The sequence below is a fragment of the Protomyctophum bolini genome, assembly GCF_963924005.1.
Source record: "Protomyctophum bolini genome assembly, chromosome: 8".
In the NCBI taxonomy this organism is placed as follows: domain Eukaryota; kingdom Metazoa; phylum Chordata; class Actinopteri; order Myctophiformes; family Myctophidae; genus Protomyctophum; species Protomyctophum bolini.
In genome coordinates this window covers 33,496,297-33,515,788 of record NC_137869.1, presented here as the reverse complement: position 1 = coordinate 33,515,788, position 19,492 = coordinate 33,496,297, and the positions used below count along the sequence as shown (strand labels likewise).

The 19,492-nt window shown below is 44.1% G+C and overlaps 1 protein-coding gene across 2 annotated transcripts in view; it reads left to right on the top strand.

Moving 5' to 3' along the window:
• Positions 1-12,435: 12,435 nt before the first annotated feature.
• Positions 12,436-19,492, top strand: part of exoc2 (exocyst complex component 2) — a 50,312-nt gene continuing 43,255 nt past the window's right edge. The window contains exon 1 of one of the 2 annotated variants that reach the window (XM_080769798.1): positions 12,436-12,565. The gene's annotated coding sequence lies outside the window, so the exon portion shown is untranslated. Of the gene's footprint in view, positions 12,640-19,492 lie in introns of both variants that reach the window. The other variant, XM_080769799.1, reaches the window with a different exon arrangement.

Sequence of the window (19,492 nt, the reverse complement as noted above, 5' to 3'; positions counted from 1 at the left end):
GAGACATGCCAAGCACCCTACACGCACGCACGCACGCACGCACGCGCGCGCACTCATACACACTCACACAGTTTTCATTTTTAACCCAACTCTAAAGCACTCGATGGCCACCGGTGTTGCTCACCCAAAACAGCAGATCTACAAGCTTACAATGCGTTGATACACCTTCGTAAAGCTCTTTCCATATAGTTCTTTCCTATTTATACCACAGCCCCCTGAACACACACACACACACACCACTAACTGTTCTTTGATCCTGATCCTCTATTGTATCTGAACATAATATCGTTCCATCCCGTCGTTAATGCTCCTCTGTTCTTTCCACCCTAAAAGCACGGCCGCCGGATGCTTTGAAGTGGTACGCCTACACTAAAAGGTCCTCTGTGTTAACCCATTCTGACCTGAGATCAGATTCTAAAAAATGTCTTCTACATCCTGACAGTTTTCTGAAAAAGCTATGTTTCTATGTCAGTCGTTCTATTTAAAAAAAATAGCAGACCTACAAGCTTGTAGCGCGCCACTCGGTGGCACGCTATGAGCTTGTAGATCTATTTTTCAATAGCTAAAGCATAACATGATGCTAACACCAAAAGGGGTTCCCGCCCAAAATTCATTTCACTTTCATTTGTCATTTTATCGTCTACTCAGGCTTATGTTAACACCCCAGACAGTTTTTAAGTTGCTCGATTCAGTGTTTAGATATTTTATATTAATTTCTGCTGCCTCGCCCCCTTCCTATTGTAACTTCTATTTTAACCATGTTGGATTCATCAAAAACACCTGTCCCTTTTTCTGGTGACTGATACTGCCCTCCTAATATGTGAGGTGCCCGTGTTTATACTTTTTTCATTTATTTTTAATACTTTTTTTGGAAAAAACATGGGCACCTCACATATTAGGAGGGCAGTATCAGTCACCAAAAGAAAGGACGGGTGTTTTCGATTAATCTTTCATGGCTAAAATGGAATTTGAAGTTACAATGGGTTTGTATAGGAAGGGGCTCGGGGCAGTTAAAATGAATATCAAATATCTAAATACTGAATCCAGCAAACTTCTTAAAAACTGTCTGGGGTGTTCACATAAGCCTGAGTAGACGATGAAATTACCAAAAGTTTTTTGGAAAGTGAAATAACCCTTTCATTTGTACACTCTGAGTTAAACGAACGGGGGACTTTCTAGTGCTGGAGTCAGTGCAGAGAGGGAAATGAAACGAGAGCGAAAGGGAGTAAACAAGAGCGAGTCCGAGAAACGCAGAGTATAGAGTTGGAGAACGTGCTAGCAATGCTTATAATTTATACCGGGATGCAACGTGTTGTGAGCCTGCATAATTAAGTGCCTATAGGCTGTTTTTGGTAAGCGACAGATACCATCGTACAACAAAGTATAAATCAGGTTTAAGAGACCCAGAGGGACAGAAACAGACAGATATAGAGGAAGGAGGAAGGCACCTCCCATACAAACCAGTAACGCTGGCAAACTGGGAGCCAGAGGCCTTATTGCCCTGGGGTTATGGAACCAGACATACACACACACACACACACACACACACACACACACACACACACACACACCGTATTTCCTCACCATTATGCGTGGGCTCAGATACCGAGTCAAATGGAAAAAGTTATGGAACAACATAATTAGATGAGTCAGCTTGCTTACCCGATACCTGATAATTTACTGCCATTTACATATGTACCATTGTTGTGTTGACTTATGTTGCCTGTGTTGTGCACACTTCTTTTGTTAACATTCATCCTTTTCTGTGTAATGAAAAGCGCAGGCAAAATGCTATCTTTCATTGCGTGACAATAAGCTGAATGCAATTGAATTGAATTGAGTCATAGTAAAGTATTTTATTTACAGATATGCAATCATTATTTCTCTGGTGTATATCTGTTTGTGGCTGACATGAACGCACACAGAGATAAATCTTTAATGTTATTTATCCATTTGACACTCAGATAATGTACAAATGTAATGAAATGGATAAATAGACTCTCTCACACACACACACACACACACACACACACACACACACACACACACACACACACACACACAGGTCTTGTCCCTGTCTCGTGGGAGGATCAAAGTTCGTTGTTTTAAATGTCAGACAAAAGAGAGGGGGAGTAGAGGGGAAGAGATAGATGGAAAGCAAGGATATACACTAGTGTGGATAAAGCAGTGATAAGGCCCATCAGGATTTATATTAGCAGGAAAAAAGGCTTGATGATTTATAGAAACGTGTGGGCGAAGATGGAATCAGAGCAGAGACAGATGACAACACACGATTACACAGTCCACACTGGCTGCAGAATGGGATGGACCAACATTATAAGCATACATTTTACAGCCTGCAGGGTACCAACATCAAGACTTTGGATTTTGCTGTTAGTTCAGCCTTGAACCTCATAAGCCTCGTAACTTTCACCCGTTACTTATATACTTGGTTGCACACCTGTGTCGCACATCGCATATACCGGTAGCCCATGTACTGTACAAGCTCACAACATGTTATATACCGGTAGCCCATGTACTGTACAAGCTCACAACATGTTATATACCGGTAGCCCATGTACTGTACAAGCTCACAACATGTTATATACCGGTAGCCCATGTACTGTACAAGCTCACAACATGTTATATACCGGTAGCCCATGTACAAGCTCACAACATGTTATATACCGGTAGCCCATGTACTGTACAAGCTCACAACATGTTATATACCGGTAGCCCATGTACTGTACAAGCTCACAACATGTTATATACCGGTAGCCCATGTACTGTACAAGCTCACAACATGTTATATACCGGTAGCCCATGTACAAGCTCACAACATGTTATATACCGGTAGCCCATGTACAAGCTCACAACATGTTATATACCGGTAGCCCATGTACAAGCTCACAACATGTTATATACCGGTAGCCCATGTACATATACAAGCTCACAACATGTTATATACCGGTAGCCCATGTACATACAAGCTCACAACATGTTATATACCGGTAGCCCATGTACTGTACAAGCTCACAACATGTTATATACCGGTAGCCCATGTACTGTACAAGCTCACAACATGTTATATACCGGTAGCCCATGTACATACAAGCTCACAACATGTTATATACCGGTAGCCCATGTACTGTACAAGCTCACAACATGTTATATACCGGTAGCCCATGTACTGTACAAGCTCACAACATGTTATATACCGGTAGCCCATGTTCATGTACAAGCTCACAACATGTTATATACCGGTAGCCCATGTTCATGTACAAGCTCACAACATGTTATATACCGGTAGCCCATGTACAAGCTCACAACATGTTGTTCATATACCGGTAGCCCATGTACTGTACAAGCTCACAACATATACCGGTAGCCCATGTACAAGCTCACAACATGTTATATACCGGTAGCCCATGTTCATGTACAAGCTCACAACATGTTATATACCGGTAGCCCATGTACATGTACAAGCTCACAACATGTTATATACCGGTAGCCCATGTACTGTACAAGCTCACAACATGTTATATACCGGTAGCCCATGTTCATGTACAAGCTCACAACATGTTATATACCGGTAGCCCATGTACATGTACAAGCTCACAACATGTTATATACCGGTAGCCCATGTACTGTACAAGCTCACAACATGTTATATACCGGTAGCCCATGTACTGTACAAGCTCACAACATGTTATATACCGGTAGCCCATGTACAAGCTCACAACATGTTATATACCGGTAGCCCATGTACATACAAGCTCACAACATGTTATATACCGGTAGCCCATGTACAAGCTCACAACATGTTATATACCGGTAGCCCATGTACATACAAGCTCACAACATGTTATATACCGGTAGCCCATGTACTGTACAAGCTCACAACATGTTATATACCGGTAGCCCATGTACAAGCTCACAACATGTTATATACCGGTAGCCCATGTTCATGTACAAGCTCACAACATGTTATATACCGGTAGCCCATGTTCATGTACAAGCTCACAACATGTTATATACCGGTAGCCCATGTTCATGTACAAGCTCACAACATGTTGCAGCTCACTGGCACATAGCAAAGTGCATCAGTGGTTCCCAAAGTGGGGTCCGGGGACCCCTAGGGGGTCCTTGAGGGAGTTCCAGGGGGTCCCCAGCTAAATGATAGTTAGGAACCAAATGGACCCTTATGGGTCTGTAACTCAGAGAGTGTACAAATGGAACCAAATGGACCATTTGGTTCCATTTGTACACTCTCTGAGTATAATCATGTGAAAGGAGGGACATCCGCACACTGCCACTTGCTGGTTCAGAGCATTTTATTGAGCAACGTTTCGGTCTTGCGACCTTCCTCAGGCTTAATTCAAGAATGGGCTGACATTGTCACTAAATACATTTCAGGAAGTATAAACAACCAATCAAAATGCATGTAATTTATCCGAACAGATAACAGCTGTGAGCTCTGAGTAAAATTAACATTGATTTTACAATATAAATTAGGGTCTCAGAGATAGAAATGCCATTAAATGGGTGTCCGTAGCCTAATGCATGTCAAACTGGGGGGTACTTTAAATTTTACAGGTTTAGAATCACTGCTTTGTGCCGTAAAAATATTCTCTTTTGGGGGTCCCGGCCATTGGGGTCAAATTGGGGTCTGCGGGCTGATTAGTGTCAATTGGGGGGTCCTTGACATGAAAACGTTTGGGAACCACTGGTGTAAATCACATCAGAAATACAAATGAACATATGTCTTTCCCTTTTTCTCACTGCCTCTCTCTCTCTCTCTCTCTCTCCTAGGCAGGGGGAAGCAGGATGTCTTTCATCCAGTCCTGTGTAAGGATCAAAGCTTAAATAGGCTTCTCGGCTGAAACTGACCTCAATTTGCACTGCGGCACACTCCACACCGCGCCTCCAACATACACAATCTTATAGTTCACCTTGCGTGCATGTGCAGGCGCGCACACACACACACACACACACACACACACACAGACACACAGACACACAGACACACAAATACACACACACACTCCTTCCTTTCCTGTACGCCACACTACCTCTTCCACTTAAGACGGAAATCTGTCACCGCCTTAAACCCATTAGCGATACAATTTACTGCCCCGCCCCCACCACCACCACCACCACCACCACTGCAACATGGAACCCTCAACCCTACTCCCCTCATTAGTTGCTATATGTCACACACAGTATATTAACCAATACACGCAGATTACCAGTGCGTACTAGACTAACGTACAGTACATGCCTATCCTGTCCCACTCCGCCCCTCTGATTGCTTTGTGTTTGTGAGACAACTGGTTCACAATAGTGTTACCCTGCTCTCCACATCAAAGAGCAGCCTGTGTTTAGCTTCCTCTCTGTGTCTCGGGCCTGGCTGTGTTTTCACTACAAACAGCCGCTCTCTTTTCAAACTCCCCACCCACACACATGTATGCTGTGTATACACATGTTTGTACACACACGCACACGCACGCACGCACACACACGCACGCACGTGCACGCACGCACATGCATGCATGCACGTGCACGCAAGCAAGCAAGCAAGCACACACGCACGCACGCACGCACGCACATCCTTAACGGGAATCATCACGTAGGTACATGCCGGCACACGCAAACATACACCACGCGCAGACAGGCACGCATGTACGTATCTGTAGAAATATTTACTACTGTACTGATGTAATTCTGGTTTATTTATTGTGCATGTGATGTATTGACATTGCTTCTTGCAGTTTAGATGGGGGTACGGGGGCAGTCGTTTTCACCCATTCACACACACACACACACACACACACACGTGTGTGTGAATGTGCAACGCATACCAGACGGTAACACTACAAAATGCTGGTAATGTTACCGGTTCATATGATACTATGAGTCTCTTATGTCAGTCTCTTATGTCACATTGAAGTTTTGAATGTTTATGGTGTCATGCTTCCATAAGTGTATAGGTTATGTAAACAGCTTACAAATACCTATTCTTTATATAATACGATGAAGTGGCCCTCTGCAGTGACTGTGATCCTGGGAACTGCTTGCAATAGGATTTATATTTTTTAAGATTGGTCTTTGGACTTTTTGCCTTTATTGATAGTTATTAGTGAAGACAGACAGGAAAGTGGGAGGGAGAGACATGCAGCAAAGGTCGTCATGAACGGGACTCGAACAAGCGACACGCTTTCAGGCCAGAGCCTATAGTATGTGGCATGGGCCTGGACCACTTGGCCAGCGGGCACTCCAACAGAGTGCAATATTAGTGTTAAATCAGTCATACATAATCAATTAATCATATATATATATATATATACATATATATATATATATATATATATATATATATATATATATATATATATATATATATATATATATATATATATATATACACACACACACACACACACACACACACACACACAAAAAAACATGAAACATTCAAACAAAAGCTATGTTTTGTTTTGTTTTTCTCTGTCTCTCCTTAAGGAATGAAATCACAGTAGAACCCTCTGTAAATGATGCTCTTGGGAGCCCCCTTCTGGGCTGTAGCTGTAGCTTACTCTCTAAAACTCACTTGAGATGTCAAAAGGCAGTCAGAGAGTGCCTAAGGAAACATTTGTGTCTTCGCATGAGACCCGAGCATAACTGACGGTATCAAGACAACAGACATGTTAAGCCAATTTGTTGTAGGATAATATCCAGTTGATGTTTGCAGAGGCTGCTTGACTTCCTGCTGTCTGAGTCTCTGATAAATCCTTACAGACCAATGCTTGGAATGGAAAGGAAACCCATGCAGTGTAGCATTAACGGACTCATTGGATTTAAGATATTGTCTTTTTTTCACAGAGCGGAAAGGAAGAGATGAACTTTCACATTTCTATTTATTTTTTCTTTCCTTTAAATATGATTTCCAAATTCCCATTTACTCCAACTCTCACATCCAGTGGTGTTTCCAGTAGGTTTGCTCTTTCAGTCATCTATTATGTTGTTTCATTTTGTGTCCTGTATGGTTTTACTTGCTCACTTCACTTCCATGCTTTCATGGGAGCTTCCCCCCCAATTCCAAACTGGCCCCCGTATTTAAAGTCTGAGTTACACACACACACACACACACACACACACACACACACACACACACACACACACACACACACACACACACACACACACACCACTTTCTCCCCATACTGTACATGTTTTTCCATTTCTTACTTTATTTATAGGATGATTTCCTGTTTTAAAAAATATATATAGAAGTGTATATTTGTACGTCTCTAATTGTTCTGATGAATTGAAAATGAAAAGAGATTAAAATAGGGTGCATTTTGCATTCCAAAACGCAGTTTATAGTTAAGGGATGCAATAAAACAACGACCTCTGCATCCACGGGATGCACTACTGTACTGTTTTTTTATTCTAGTTTATTTTGCTAGCTTTAGTTATACTAATCATTTCTTCTTCTGTTTTCTACATGAATATACCTGTAACCAAATTATGACCATATAAAATGAAATGGGAGTTAAATGCTGCAATTTGTAAAAATGGCAAAATATGACTCCTAACGTCGTTGAAGTGGGACTCATAACATGTCACTGGGACTCATCTAATTGTCCAATTGGAATAGAAAATAGTGACCATATAATTACATACCGGGCAAGCTCATAGCTGTGTCCTCTCTCTCTCTCTCCCTTTCTCTCCCTCTCTCGCTTCCTGATTGCAGTTGGCGTAGATCCATCCTGTACACAAATAACCACCAGCTGTAACAAGCTCCACCTGTTTATAAACACAAACAGTTATCCACACACTCCGACCTGTCAGTATTCATGAGAGGACGGCCAGGCTGATGAGCACATGTCCTACCTCAACAACACACACAGCCGCCTGTTCCAGCCGAACCCTCTGGAAGTACAGTAAGGCGGTTCCTCTGTGACCTCTACAAAATTCATAAAACATAAAACATTCTAACTCAAATGCATGCACTGTTTCAGAACTTTACATTAAATCACATCATCACTGCTATTTATCATTGGAATGATTCACGCTGGCTCTGCCTCTCATTTATAATGACGTGTTGTGTTTGTTTGGGCCTCCTAATGTCCAGCTTTTCGCGTACAGTATGTATTGTTCACAAACTTTGTCCTACGCAGACATTAAATCCCTTTGACAATGAATGGACAATTTTGAGTGTTTGTGTAAACACAAACATTGCATAACACAAACATTGACGATGAAGGCGAGGACGCAAATTCTGATTGGCCGGAATGAGATGATGTATGATGATAAGAGTGCCCCTCACTTCACACGGGTATGATTTTATTTCCCTTAGTTGGGCTTTTCCCAGAGCGTTGTTCTGCGCGGTGCTCGGGGCCCATCCAGACTGTGCCTCCTGAGACACAGTAGCCTGTTGTCTCGCCAGCGGGGCAGAGGGAGTGTTATGGCAGGGCAAGGGGACATGTTATGTTAACCTGGGTGGTAAAAGCCTGTACATATCTGAGAAAATGCCCCACTCTCACCCTCTTCCCTCTCTCTCTCTCTCTCTCTCTCTCTCTCTCTCACTCTCATTAACTCCTTTCTGCTCCTATTGTCCCTTCTTAGCTCTAGCAACAGTGATCAGTTCCACGTAAGGCAGCGATTACCAACTTGTGTGCCGTGACGATATTGCAAGTTGGTCCCCAAATAATTGGCAAAACATGACGATTTTATTGATAATATAACACTAATAGAAAAATAGAAAAAATAAACCTGTATTGTTTTCTTTAAAAGCTTGACAAATTACAGTAGTTTTCATTGTGATACTGCTAAGGGAGTCTAAGTTTATTGTTGGGAATTTTCAGGTGGGTCCTGACTCCTGATCCAGAATGCACTTGGGGTATGTCAGGTATTTTGCTGCTACCTTACGAAAATATCCCACCTACCTCCCTCCGTGTCTCCATCCTTCACTTAGTTAGGTGTGTTCTCCAGCCATTACGAACTGTGTCAGCAATCAGACTGAAAGGCCTTCTCAGTTCCTGCTAAACTCTCTCTCCACCATTGTGTCCATCGCCATGCTTTTCCAAGCTAAGCCAGGCACAGGCCTGGATTTCCGGAGCCCAAGCTCCGAGCCCAGGGAACTGGACTCGTCTGGGAAGAGGAGCTGCAGGAGGTGGAGCACCACTCTGAAGCAAAACAAACCCAAATATCAGGGGTTTATTTAAAATCTCCCCGTCTTATATTAACAGCAGTGCTACAGGCTGGAGATTAGTCACACATGGGTCATGGGTTGCTGAATCCCACTTAATTTCCCCAGGAATCCATATTTTGTGTGTCTTGTAAGTTGCAAGTTAGCACCAGGGATTGGGTTCGTGCCTTGTCATTAGAAATATGTTATTGCACAATTTGCAGTTACAGTGACTAAGAAAACAGTAGCTGTCTGACAGGCATGGTAGACATTCTATTACACTGATGAAGGCGTTTGCACACACGAAACACAAGACGTGAACATTCTGTATTTCATGTGTATGATGATGATGATCACCAATGTGACCTGTCCATGGTTCCTGATCCTAAGTATAGCAACTTGTAATGGCACCTTTTGAGTTATGTTAAACCCATCCATGTCACACACACACACACACACACACACACACACACACACACACATACATACAGGTTATTGTAACGTCAGGACCAGCCATATGATCTCACTGTAGTGATCTTTGACATTGATAGATTCATGCTTGTTTGATGTTGCCTTTTGGCCCGGACTACAGTTGAAATGCCCCCCACAAGGAAGGAAGTGCTCACCCACTGGTCGCCTGTTCCCTCTTCAGGAGCTTGGTGGGGGGGTGGCGACGGGGGGGGGGGGGGGGGGGGGATTTCAGTGCAATATTTACAGTGACCTTTTCCTCTCGCTGGCCAGGGGCCCATGGGAAAAAACTGGAGGAGACAAACAATGAACAATAGGGTTCGAGGATGAGCTATGGTACCAGCGCAGCGTGTGCCATTACGGGAAGTGTGAGGATCACGGTGTGTAGGAGGTCACAGTGAGGATCAAGGCCCCATCGCTGCCCCCCACTGGAGCACACCTCCGACACCTGCCCCAGAGAGGCATGCACCTCTATTAAAACACATGCCATCTTCCTTGCTAGATGCCAATCCAGTGAGCAGAGCAGATACGGTAGGACAATGTGAATATGATTCTGTGGTCTATGAAACCATGAGCTGACCAGGGCAGTTAACTGGGCATGAAACCAAAATTGTGCACGGACAGCTGTGACCTGGCATCGTGTTTCTCCCAGAATCCTCTGTGATATCTCGCGTGCAAATGTTTCTTTATATCTGTCATGAGACTGAAAGAAAACCCCCTTGAGGGCTCCATTAGCTGCAAATAGAGGGTTCTGTTCTAGGTTAAATAGCTGGCATGCATGATATGTCAGTGTTCGTTCTCCGTCATCGACGAGGGCTGCTGTACCCCTGGGACTGTGACCAAAGTCCTTAAGGCCTCAGTTGGTGTTTATATAGACAAATAGCCCCTGTGCCGCATGGGCATCTGCACTGATTAGTGGCCAACCGCCCAAATCACAGTTTGATCCCTCAATGATCAGATTAACCCTGTCTAATTGGAAAATACTGTTTCCCCAGGGACGGGGCCTTGCCTTATCACAGAAATTCTTTCTGCCCTGCACAATTTGGTGCGATAAATGTACTGGTATCAGTATTCTAGTGTGAGCCTGGGTGGTCTCTGTAGCAGCTCTAATGATGCTGCGCCTTTCCCAGAACAAGTGGAAATGCCTTGGTGATACACTGTGAAAGGAAAAGGGCGATCTCCCACCGGGACTTGGCACTCTCACACTCTCCCTCTGACGCGAGGACATCTACAGTAACACTTCAGAGGGCCATATTCCCTAGTTGACTGTGCTGTATTTACTCTCAAGGCAATTCACATGACATTTACAAATTCATTGTACGTATTTAAAGTGGGCTAACTTCTTATACAGAGCACAGTACTGTACAAGCCAAGAATAGCTTTGATTTATTAATGGCGACTGAAGTTCACATTTACTATGAAATCCTGCGTCTCGCGTCCGTCACACCACCATATATGGTTGCCAATTAATCCAATATGCCTTGTGACATCATGTGACGTCATGGAGTCCCTTAAGCCCAACACACCGGGTGCGCAGCGACACGGCATTTTCCAGGCGTTGCCGTGCGGCAATAGAACAGTGGTGTATCGGAGCGTCAGGCGAGGCGTCAGCGAGCGCCGGACGCCGCCGGTGAGGGATAGGTTCATTGAAAATAACGGAGGCGGCTGTTTTGACGCGCGGCGTTCGCAGACGGTGTGTGTAGCCCTTAACATGGGACAACTGGTCCACATCAATCAGATGTGGAGATAAGTATTATGTAATAGTATTGTTTGCTGTGCTGTAGGTTACTAGGTCTGTGAGGAAGAAGGTAGTACAATGGGATGTTTATCTTTCTATATCACAAACATAATCTCCATGGGAAATAAAAGGTTACCATGGCAATGTCAACAAGGTGTTTTGTTTTGAAAGTTAACTGGATTGAACATTGCACATGGAAAGATACAATGAAGGCACGAATGATACAATAAAGGCATTCATTTGCCTTGCCATCCTAAATAAAATAGGCTACATCCTTTTAAACTATTATATTATACACTATTATATAAAGCACAAAGTAATGTAATAAATGCATAAGAAAACATATTCAGAATATTTGTCTCGCATTACAGCTCATAATCTTTCATTTTTTAATTGACGCTTTCGGGCCGGGTACAGTGAAAAATGTGTGCTAATTAGTAAGGCCAGACGGGGCCTCGGGCCAGACCAGTTATAGCCCAGTTAGGGCCCAGGTAGGGGCGGGCCTTCATTTTTGGGCCTGTTGAGAACTAGTTTTCGCCGTGGGACGGGTGCACTAATAACTTTGGGGCGGGCAGTCTAGAGTTTGAATGGACAGCTAGTCAAAACGGAGACGAGGAAGGACGGGTGGGGTATAGGAAGGATCAACATCTGGAATGTCACAGGTCAGCTCCATATATGGATATCTAAGGGTTTGAGGTCCGATGTAGAGTTGCTGGCTGGCTCCATAAATGCAGATGGTAGTCTTCTCCATGTGGCTAGTCAGGGTTTGATGAGGTCAGTGTTGTGATCTTAATATATGGAGACGGTCATATATGGAGCGTGTCACGACTCACGAGACGTGATGGACTGACGGCCATAGGCTATATGGTGGCGTGACGGATGTTCTGACAGGTTTTGCAGGTTTCAGAGTAGTCGCAATTATTAATATTATTGTTATTGTTATTATTATTATTACTATTAATATTATTATTGTTGTCATCATCATCATCGTCGTCCATGATGTGTGGCTGTAGTAGTGGCTGAATCTGGGCTGAATGGCAGGCAGGGCAAGGGAGGGGAGTGGATTCTTTTGGGACATATGACTGGGAGGCTTTGACTACCGGAAGTTTATAGAGGAAGCAGGGAAATCCAGTGAAGCTGAATTTCAGCAGTCGCTTTTTAAAACTGTAAGTTATCATTTTCTGGAATACGTCTTTAAATGTAATTATACAATAAAGTCAGCGCGTTTGCACAGAAAGAGGTGAGATTACTGTCGTTTTAGGTTTCCAATTTAACTGTCGTTTCAGTTCTCTGAGGACATGCTAACACAGATTAGCCTATAGCTAGCGATAGCTGTCAAAAATGTCAACAATGGCAATGCCGCTGCAGTGTCTCCTCTCCAGACTCTTATGTGTTGTTTGGAGGCAGCTGTCACTTTCTCCTTAGATGTAATTAACCTTAGCCATGTTTATAGACACAACGGTTATATAATGTTATGTAAATTGTCAAGACAGCTCACAAGCTAATGTGCCAAGTGCTAACTTTAGCAGCATGCTTGCACATACCATCCTTTCACCAGGGAAAGTAAATAATAGCCGTGCATTTGTGTCTCGGAAACGCGGTCGCGGTGTTAGTATGAATACTTTGGCGTTACATTGGAGACCCCCTAGCTGAGAGCTTTTCTCTCATACAGAGAAAATGGAGCTGTCATTATACGTACAACGTTCCTGTGGCTGTGCGTCTTGTTCAAGTTGTGTATTCAGAGAAGTGGGCAATGGGCATAAATTGGATTACAAGACGGTCAACTGTCATCTAAAATATTATTATATGCTACCATACCAGGGATTGAGTGGATGATGTAGTTCAGTCACTGTGTAATATAGCCTACAGGCTGCACCCTAAATGCATGCAGCTGCTTAGCCTGGGATCAATATATTGACATATTATATGTATTTTATCGAGTCTGATATGAAAGCAAAATATACATATATGATACTATAGTCCAATCCAATGCTAGCAGCTGCTATGAGCCTCAACCAATGTAGCACAAGATTAAAGATTCCTCAGAACCCCCTCAGAACCCCCCCCCCCCCCCCTGAAATCATGTCTCTAGTTAAAAGACAGCATAGATTCATACAAGAATAAAATATCTAGTGCAAAAAAATACTTTATTTGTAGATTGTAGAGTTCTTGTCATCTTTTATGCTTAGGAAAAGGAATACCTCCCCAAGTTAATGTACAATCTACTAGGGAGACTGGAATTCAAATTTATGTCTGATTGCCTGTGGAAAGAAACTGTTCCGCATCCTTTCCGTCCTGGCACTGATGCTCCTGTATCGCTTCCCAGACGGCATAAGGGAGGGGTTGGCGGTGGTGTCCTTAATGATTACAATTTACAATTTAGGCATTTAGCAGACGCTCTTGATCCAGAGCGACTTACATTAAGCAAAAACAAAAGCATGGCATAAATCACATATATAAAAAGTAGTTATCATGAATCATGTATAAACTAAGAACGTAACAGTGTAGTATCTGTCAACTATACATATACAATACATACTATACTATATACAATATACATGTGTACTATAAAGTGCTATGACTACATTAAATGCAATTCTAGTGCTGTCTACGTAACGAGCTGTAAGTCTGTCTAAAATACTATCGAAGTCTACATAAAGTGCTATCTAAGGGGCTAGGCTAGGGCAAGTGCTAGGGCAAATGGTGTTAGTCACTCTCCTCAATCATGCATCATTGTTGGTATATGTCTTCCAGGGGTCGATGGCAGCTAGGTACCGATGATCTTACTGGCTGTTCTCACTGTCCTGTTCAGTTGTTTTCTCTCCTCAGCTCATGCTACCGTACCAGGAGGTAAAACAGTAGGTGAAATTCGGGGTACCTCTGTAGAACATGATCAGGCCTGGAATAGGAAGCTTGCTCATGGCATCCTTTACATTCTCTCTGTGCAGAAACTTTAGAAAGATCTGATTTGTCTTTATCTAGCCTATGGTATTTCTCAAATTAACAGCAAACAACCCTTCTTGCCTCTGCCAAACAACCTTTTGACCTAACCAATGGAGTTGTTGCCTGGTTCAACACAGGACTCCTCCAGGTCTGTTGAAGAGGGGCGCGACAACACAAACGTAATAAAAAAACTAAACAGAATCCAGGTCTAGTGAGTCGCGGGCGTGTGCACGTAATGAGCACACGCGCAACAAATTCACAGGGCCGCGCTCATGTAAATACGCTTGCGTTGTCGCACCGCGACTTCTCAGAGCAAAAACGCAGGTCTCATTGGAAATGAACTATAGGCGCGTTTTATTGCTCCCCGTTTGCAAGGCCCTTAAAGCTACGCTACTCTTATTCCTAAACTTAACCTCAGTAAAAAATGCCTGTGTTTTGGAGTGAGCATTCTGGTTACCGGAGTGCACATACAGTACAATTCACGCTGTGTGTCTCATGTTTGCATGTCTGTGTTAATATGGGGGCATAAACCATTACCCTGCGTGGGAATGAAACACAGACCGTGCATGAGATGAACAGAGCACCGTTTCAGCTGTGGTCTTAGTTAGAGCAAGTGCAGATACAGCTATTTCCCAGTAGACCCAAAGCTTAAAATACTAGGTATTTAATAGACCTAAAACCCTTGCCTGTTATCACACAGTGGTGGACTAGTGTTAGTCACTGTCAACAAGTCTAATATTACCACTAACACTTCTCTGTGTTGGGCTTCTTAAGTGTAATGTTTTTGAACAGAACACAGACTAAGCCCTAGCACTCCAGCTCCTGTCCTCCTTGTCAAATATTGTTGTAGCAAGCTTTCTTTAATTAGGCCTTTTTGGTGAAAACACCACCTTAGCATGTGTGTTTGTTTAACTGATTGATTATATGTGAGTGTGCGAGAGGAATTGATTGACAAGTAGGCGGGTACGGCGTCCCCCAGATCAAGCTGTCATTGAGCCGTCATTCGGACCAATGACGAGTCCCGTGTGCGAACGCCTCTCTCGAGTCCTAATACATCCACCCTCGTCCAAGCGTTCCCCGTCCTCCGCCTCTCTCTGACTGACAGTGTACCCCTCCGCTGGGGGAAGGGGGGACTTAAGGCTACACAAGGCCATTTCCTGCCCCCACCTCCACCCCCTTGCAGGGCTCTAATTGGAAAATTTGGGTGGCCCTGCTTGTTTGTTTTGGTGGAATGCAGTGGGGTTATATTTTCGTGGCTCTTTCTCAGCGGCACCGCTCCGTGGTGGAGCCCGGGGTGAGCCGAGCAACGGGGGCGGTCAGGGCCCTGCCTTGTTTGTGAAGTGGCACTTCTCTCTCACCCCTGTCCATGTTTCCCACTCTCTCCCACCTGGTAGCCCCCACCCACCCACCCACCCTGCTGACAGGCTTGCTGGACCACTGGTTTTCACAATCCCGTTTCCATGACCCAGTCAGACCACAGACCTGGATGGACCACACGTTGATGTGGAGACAGCCAGACAGAGTTTGAAAGGGTAGCAGTGGCTCATAAAAAGGCTCCAGTACTAACTGTACATATTAACTTTTAATATTTCCTGTACTTCTTACCATTGTTTTTCAGTTGGTTATGAAATTGCAAATTAGTGAAGCTTTATTTGTCTTTTAGGCAACAGTGTTTTTGTAATTTTTTCTAGTTTGTGAGCTCCTGTGAGCAAGGTTCTCACGCTGTTGATGTGTTTTCCTATGCAAAGCAGAGCAGAGGTAGTGGTGGCGACCCAGCACGGGTTATGAGGGCTTAATCCCCTCGTCTCTATTTGCCATGTCATTCAGCGGAGCTGCCTGTCTCCAGTCGCTAAGCCCACTGAAAACATCTGCCTGCATTCATGGGCCTAAACGCCATAGAACTGTTTATTGTTTCAGGATTCTAAAATGAGAAATCAGTGCATGCACGCCCAAATCTGAAATGCAATTCGAGACCAACAAACAGACAAACAGCCCAGGCCCAAGGATAACAAACCCAGAGTACAGGCGGTAACGGAGAGCGAGCCAGAGGCAGACGATCTCTCTCTCTCTCTCTCTCTCTCTCTCTTCCCCCCACACCCCCTCTCTTTCTCCCACTCTGTCTCTCTGGACAGACACTCTGACAGCCCCATGTTGAGACTGGATGCTCAGAGAGGAAATGCTGAGTCATGTTGGAAGAGACGAGTGACTGTCCAGCGGTTGCAGTGTCCGCTCTGAAACATAGAAAATCGTTCGTCCTTTGACTGAGATTGCTATTCGTCAGCATCTGTTTGCATGTAAAAATCTACACTATTTGCTCAGTTCGCAGTATTATTTAGTATTGGAGTGTCAGTGTACAAAAGTGTGTCTGTTTTTTATGGGTTCATTTGGTTACATTTTGTACAAACTTTTAGAAATGGGCAAATTAGTACATTTTTACTCTGTATGGTCTCAGTCTTCACAGAGATATTAGCCTAAAGTTATTGACAAAACACGTGGGACCGTTTTTGCCATTTCAAGTTTCTACAGTGAAGAGCAGCTCTCTGCTGCGAGTGCTGACCTGGGTGTGAGGCAGCACTGAGGAGGGGATTGTTTGATGCTGTGCCCCGCACGGCCGTGTGATCAGGCCAGGTGATGTTTGGCCGGCTCTGTGCATTCAGTGTGGAGAGGGGGAGATCTTTGAAGGAATCTGGTGTTTGTGTAATGTTTGGGGGGGGTGGGGGGGAGGCACACTGAGTGCGATGGCTAGCATGGGGGTACGTTAGCTGCACTGATGGAGAGTTGGAGACATGTAGGTGGGGGTGCAGGGGGGTGATGAGTTGTCTGAAAGAGTCCCTTTGTGCCCACTCGGGCCATCTCTCTCTCTCTCTCTCTCTCTCTCTCACACACACACACACACACACACACACACACACACACACACACACACACACACACACACACTGATCTGCCAATCACTGCCACATGTTAGTCAGAGACGGAGGGGGGCCTATGATCTAAGTCATGAACGCCTCATTCATTGGATGGACACACTGCCAAGTGTTGTCGTACCAGGTCATGTGGATAAAGTTCACCTTTGGTCTGCTGCTCAAGTCACATTTCAAATGTTGGTAAATCCATGTTTGGCCCAGCTCAGTGTCTCTCATCGGAGCCGTAAAGTTGAACACTCCCGTCCCTCTTGTATTCTGTCATTCATTGACCTCCTCCGGCAAGGTTTTGGGGGGGAGAGGACACTACATGCAGCATAGGAGTGAAGTTTAGTACTTGCAGACGAGTGGGCAGATAAATCTCTTGAGCTGTGTGAAGTCAACCTCCTGCTGTATGTGCTACCACCTCCTGTCTCAGCCCCGCCACACCACGTTCCCTGCATTAACCTCCACAGCAGGGGAAAATCAGCCACACAGGCCTAACCTGGAACTCATGTCATTATCAGCAACAACTCTGAGTTGAGCTGACTTGTCTCAAGTTGTCTAACAGCATGTTACAAATCAGGCTGACATTGTATCGACGTTTCATGTCTACATGTATTTGGCTCTTTTGAAATTATATATATTTTAAAAAATAGTGAATGCCTTAATAATCCATTGTGGCCACCGTCTAGACTAGACCCCATGGGGCAATTTTTTGGTGTATGTTTTGGTATGTGAAACTGCAGTGGTTTACATTAACTTCCATGGCATTGTTTAGGTGTTAGATGAATGGAGGCATTCTGTACAGCCGTGCACCCATCGCCGTACAAAGCTTGTTAGCCACGCTCGCTAAGAAGTGCCCAGATTTTAAGAGGTCCACGGCTACCGCCGCACAGAGTAGAGGCGGTCCCACTGTTTATTAGTCAGCCTCCAAGGAAAACAAACTTGCCAATTATGAGAGGAAGACCAGAGAGAGAGAGAGAGAACGATCCAGGGAGAGAGAAATGGAGAGAAAAATAACGTAGAAAGACCATAGAGAAAGATGACAAACAATGACAGAACTGATCAATCATTTGACACAGCATTTATTATAAATACAACTAAGCCAACAATCCATGTGTTTAATGAGATCATTTCTGTATTAATATAGTACACATGTCAAATATACATTAAATTTAATGCATTTTTAAATGCTTTGGCAATAGTCTAATTTGTCACGGTCTACTAATATTGTAATTTAAAAGTCTTAGCTGAATTGACCATAAAGAGTGTGACTAAGTGACCGGAGAAAACTTTAACACATCCTAATAAATCCATGCAAGAACAAAAGTAACAAAACAGTAAACAACTAATACTGTATTTATAATCGAGAATTAGATTACCTTGCACTGTTCCTATCATACCTGCATTTATGACATCTACTCTACCATCCATTCATCCTTTCAGCACAGCTGTTTGCTGATTGCATTACTTTGATGTAACCTGCAAAATCCTTAGGTCACTAAACAATAAAACACACTAGTCATCTGATGGAAACAAGTAGCATATGAACTTAAGGGTATCCTCTGATGCCACCTAGAGGGTGAACACACTATGTCCTATGACTATACAAAATCTATCACACTTCCAGTTGGAACAGAAATATGTTTATGATAAATATGTGGAGAAATAATAGGCCAAGGGCTGCGTTGGGCTGTAAGGTAATTAATTGTTACCTCTCTATTGCAGGGTATTCCTGATGTTGTGTGATGTAAGGCTTATGCTTTTTCCTCTGTGTGCGTGGTCGTGTGTGTGTGTCAGTGTGTGCATGTGTACGACTGTGTGTGTGTGTGTGTGTGTGTGTGTGTGTGTGTAGTGTGCGCGAGTGTGTGTGCATGTGTACGTGTGTTACAGAGAGGGATCTGGGCAGTGTTCCCGTGTCCATGCACAGCCCCCAGAGTAAAGTAAACACAGCGGCTCTTTTCTCATCCCAGCCGTCAGCAGGCTCTCCCCAGGCCCGCGCCAGAGACCACACACCCAGACCACACGCACACACATATACACACACATATACACACACACACACACACACACACACACACACACACACTGCCCAGACCTCTCCGCAGATCCTTCCACACACTCGCATAGACCACACAGCGCCAGTTCGGGCCCCTCGCACGCAAACCTCGCTGAGCTGTCATTTTGCCCAGCCTGTGTGTGTGTGTGTGTGTGGCGTGCATGTATAGGCAGTGCTATTTGTGT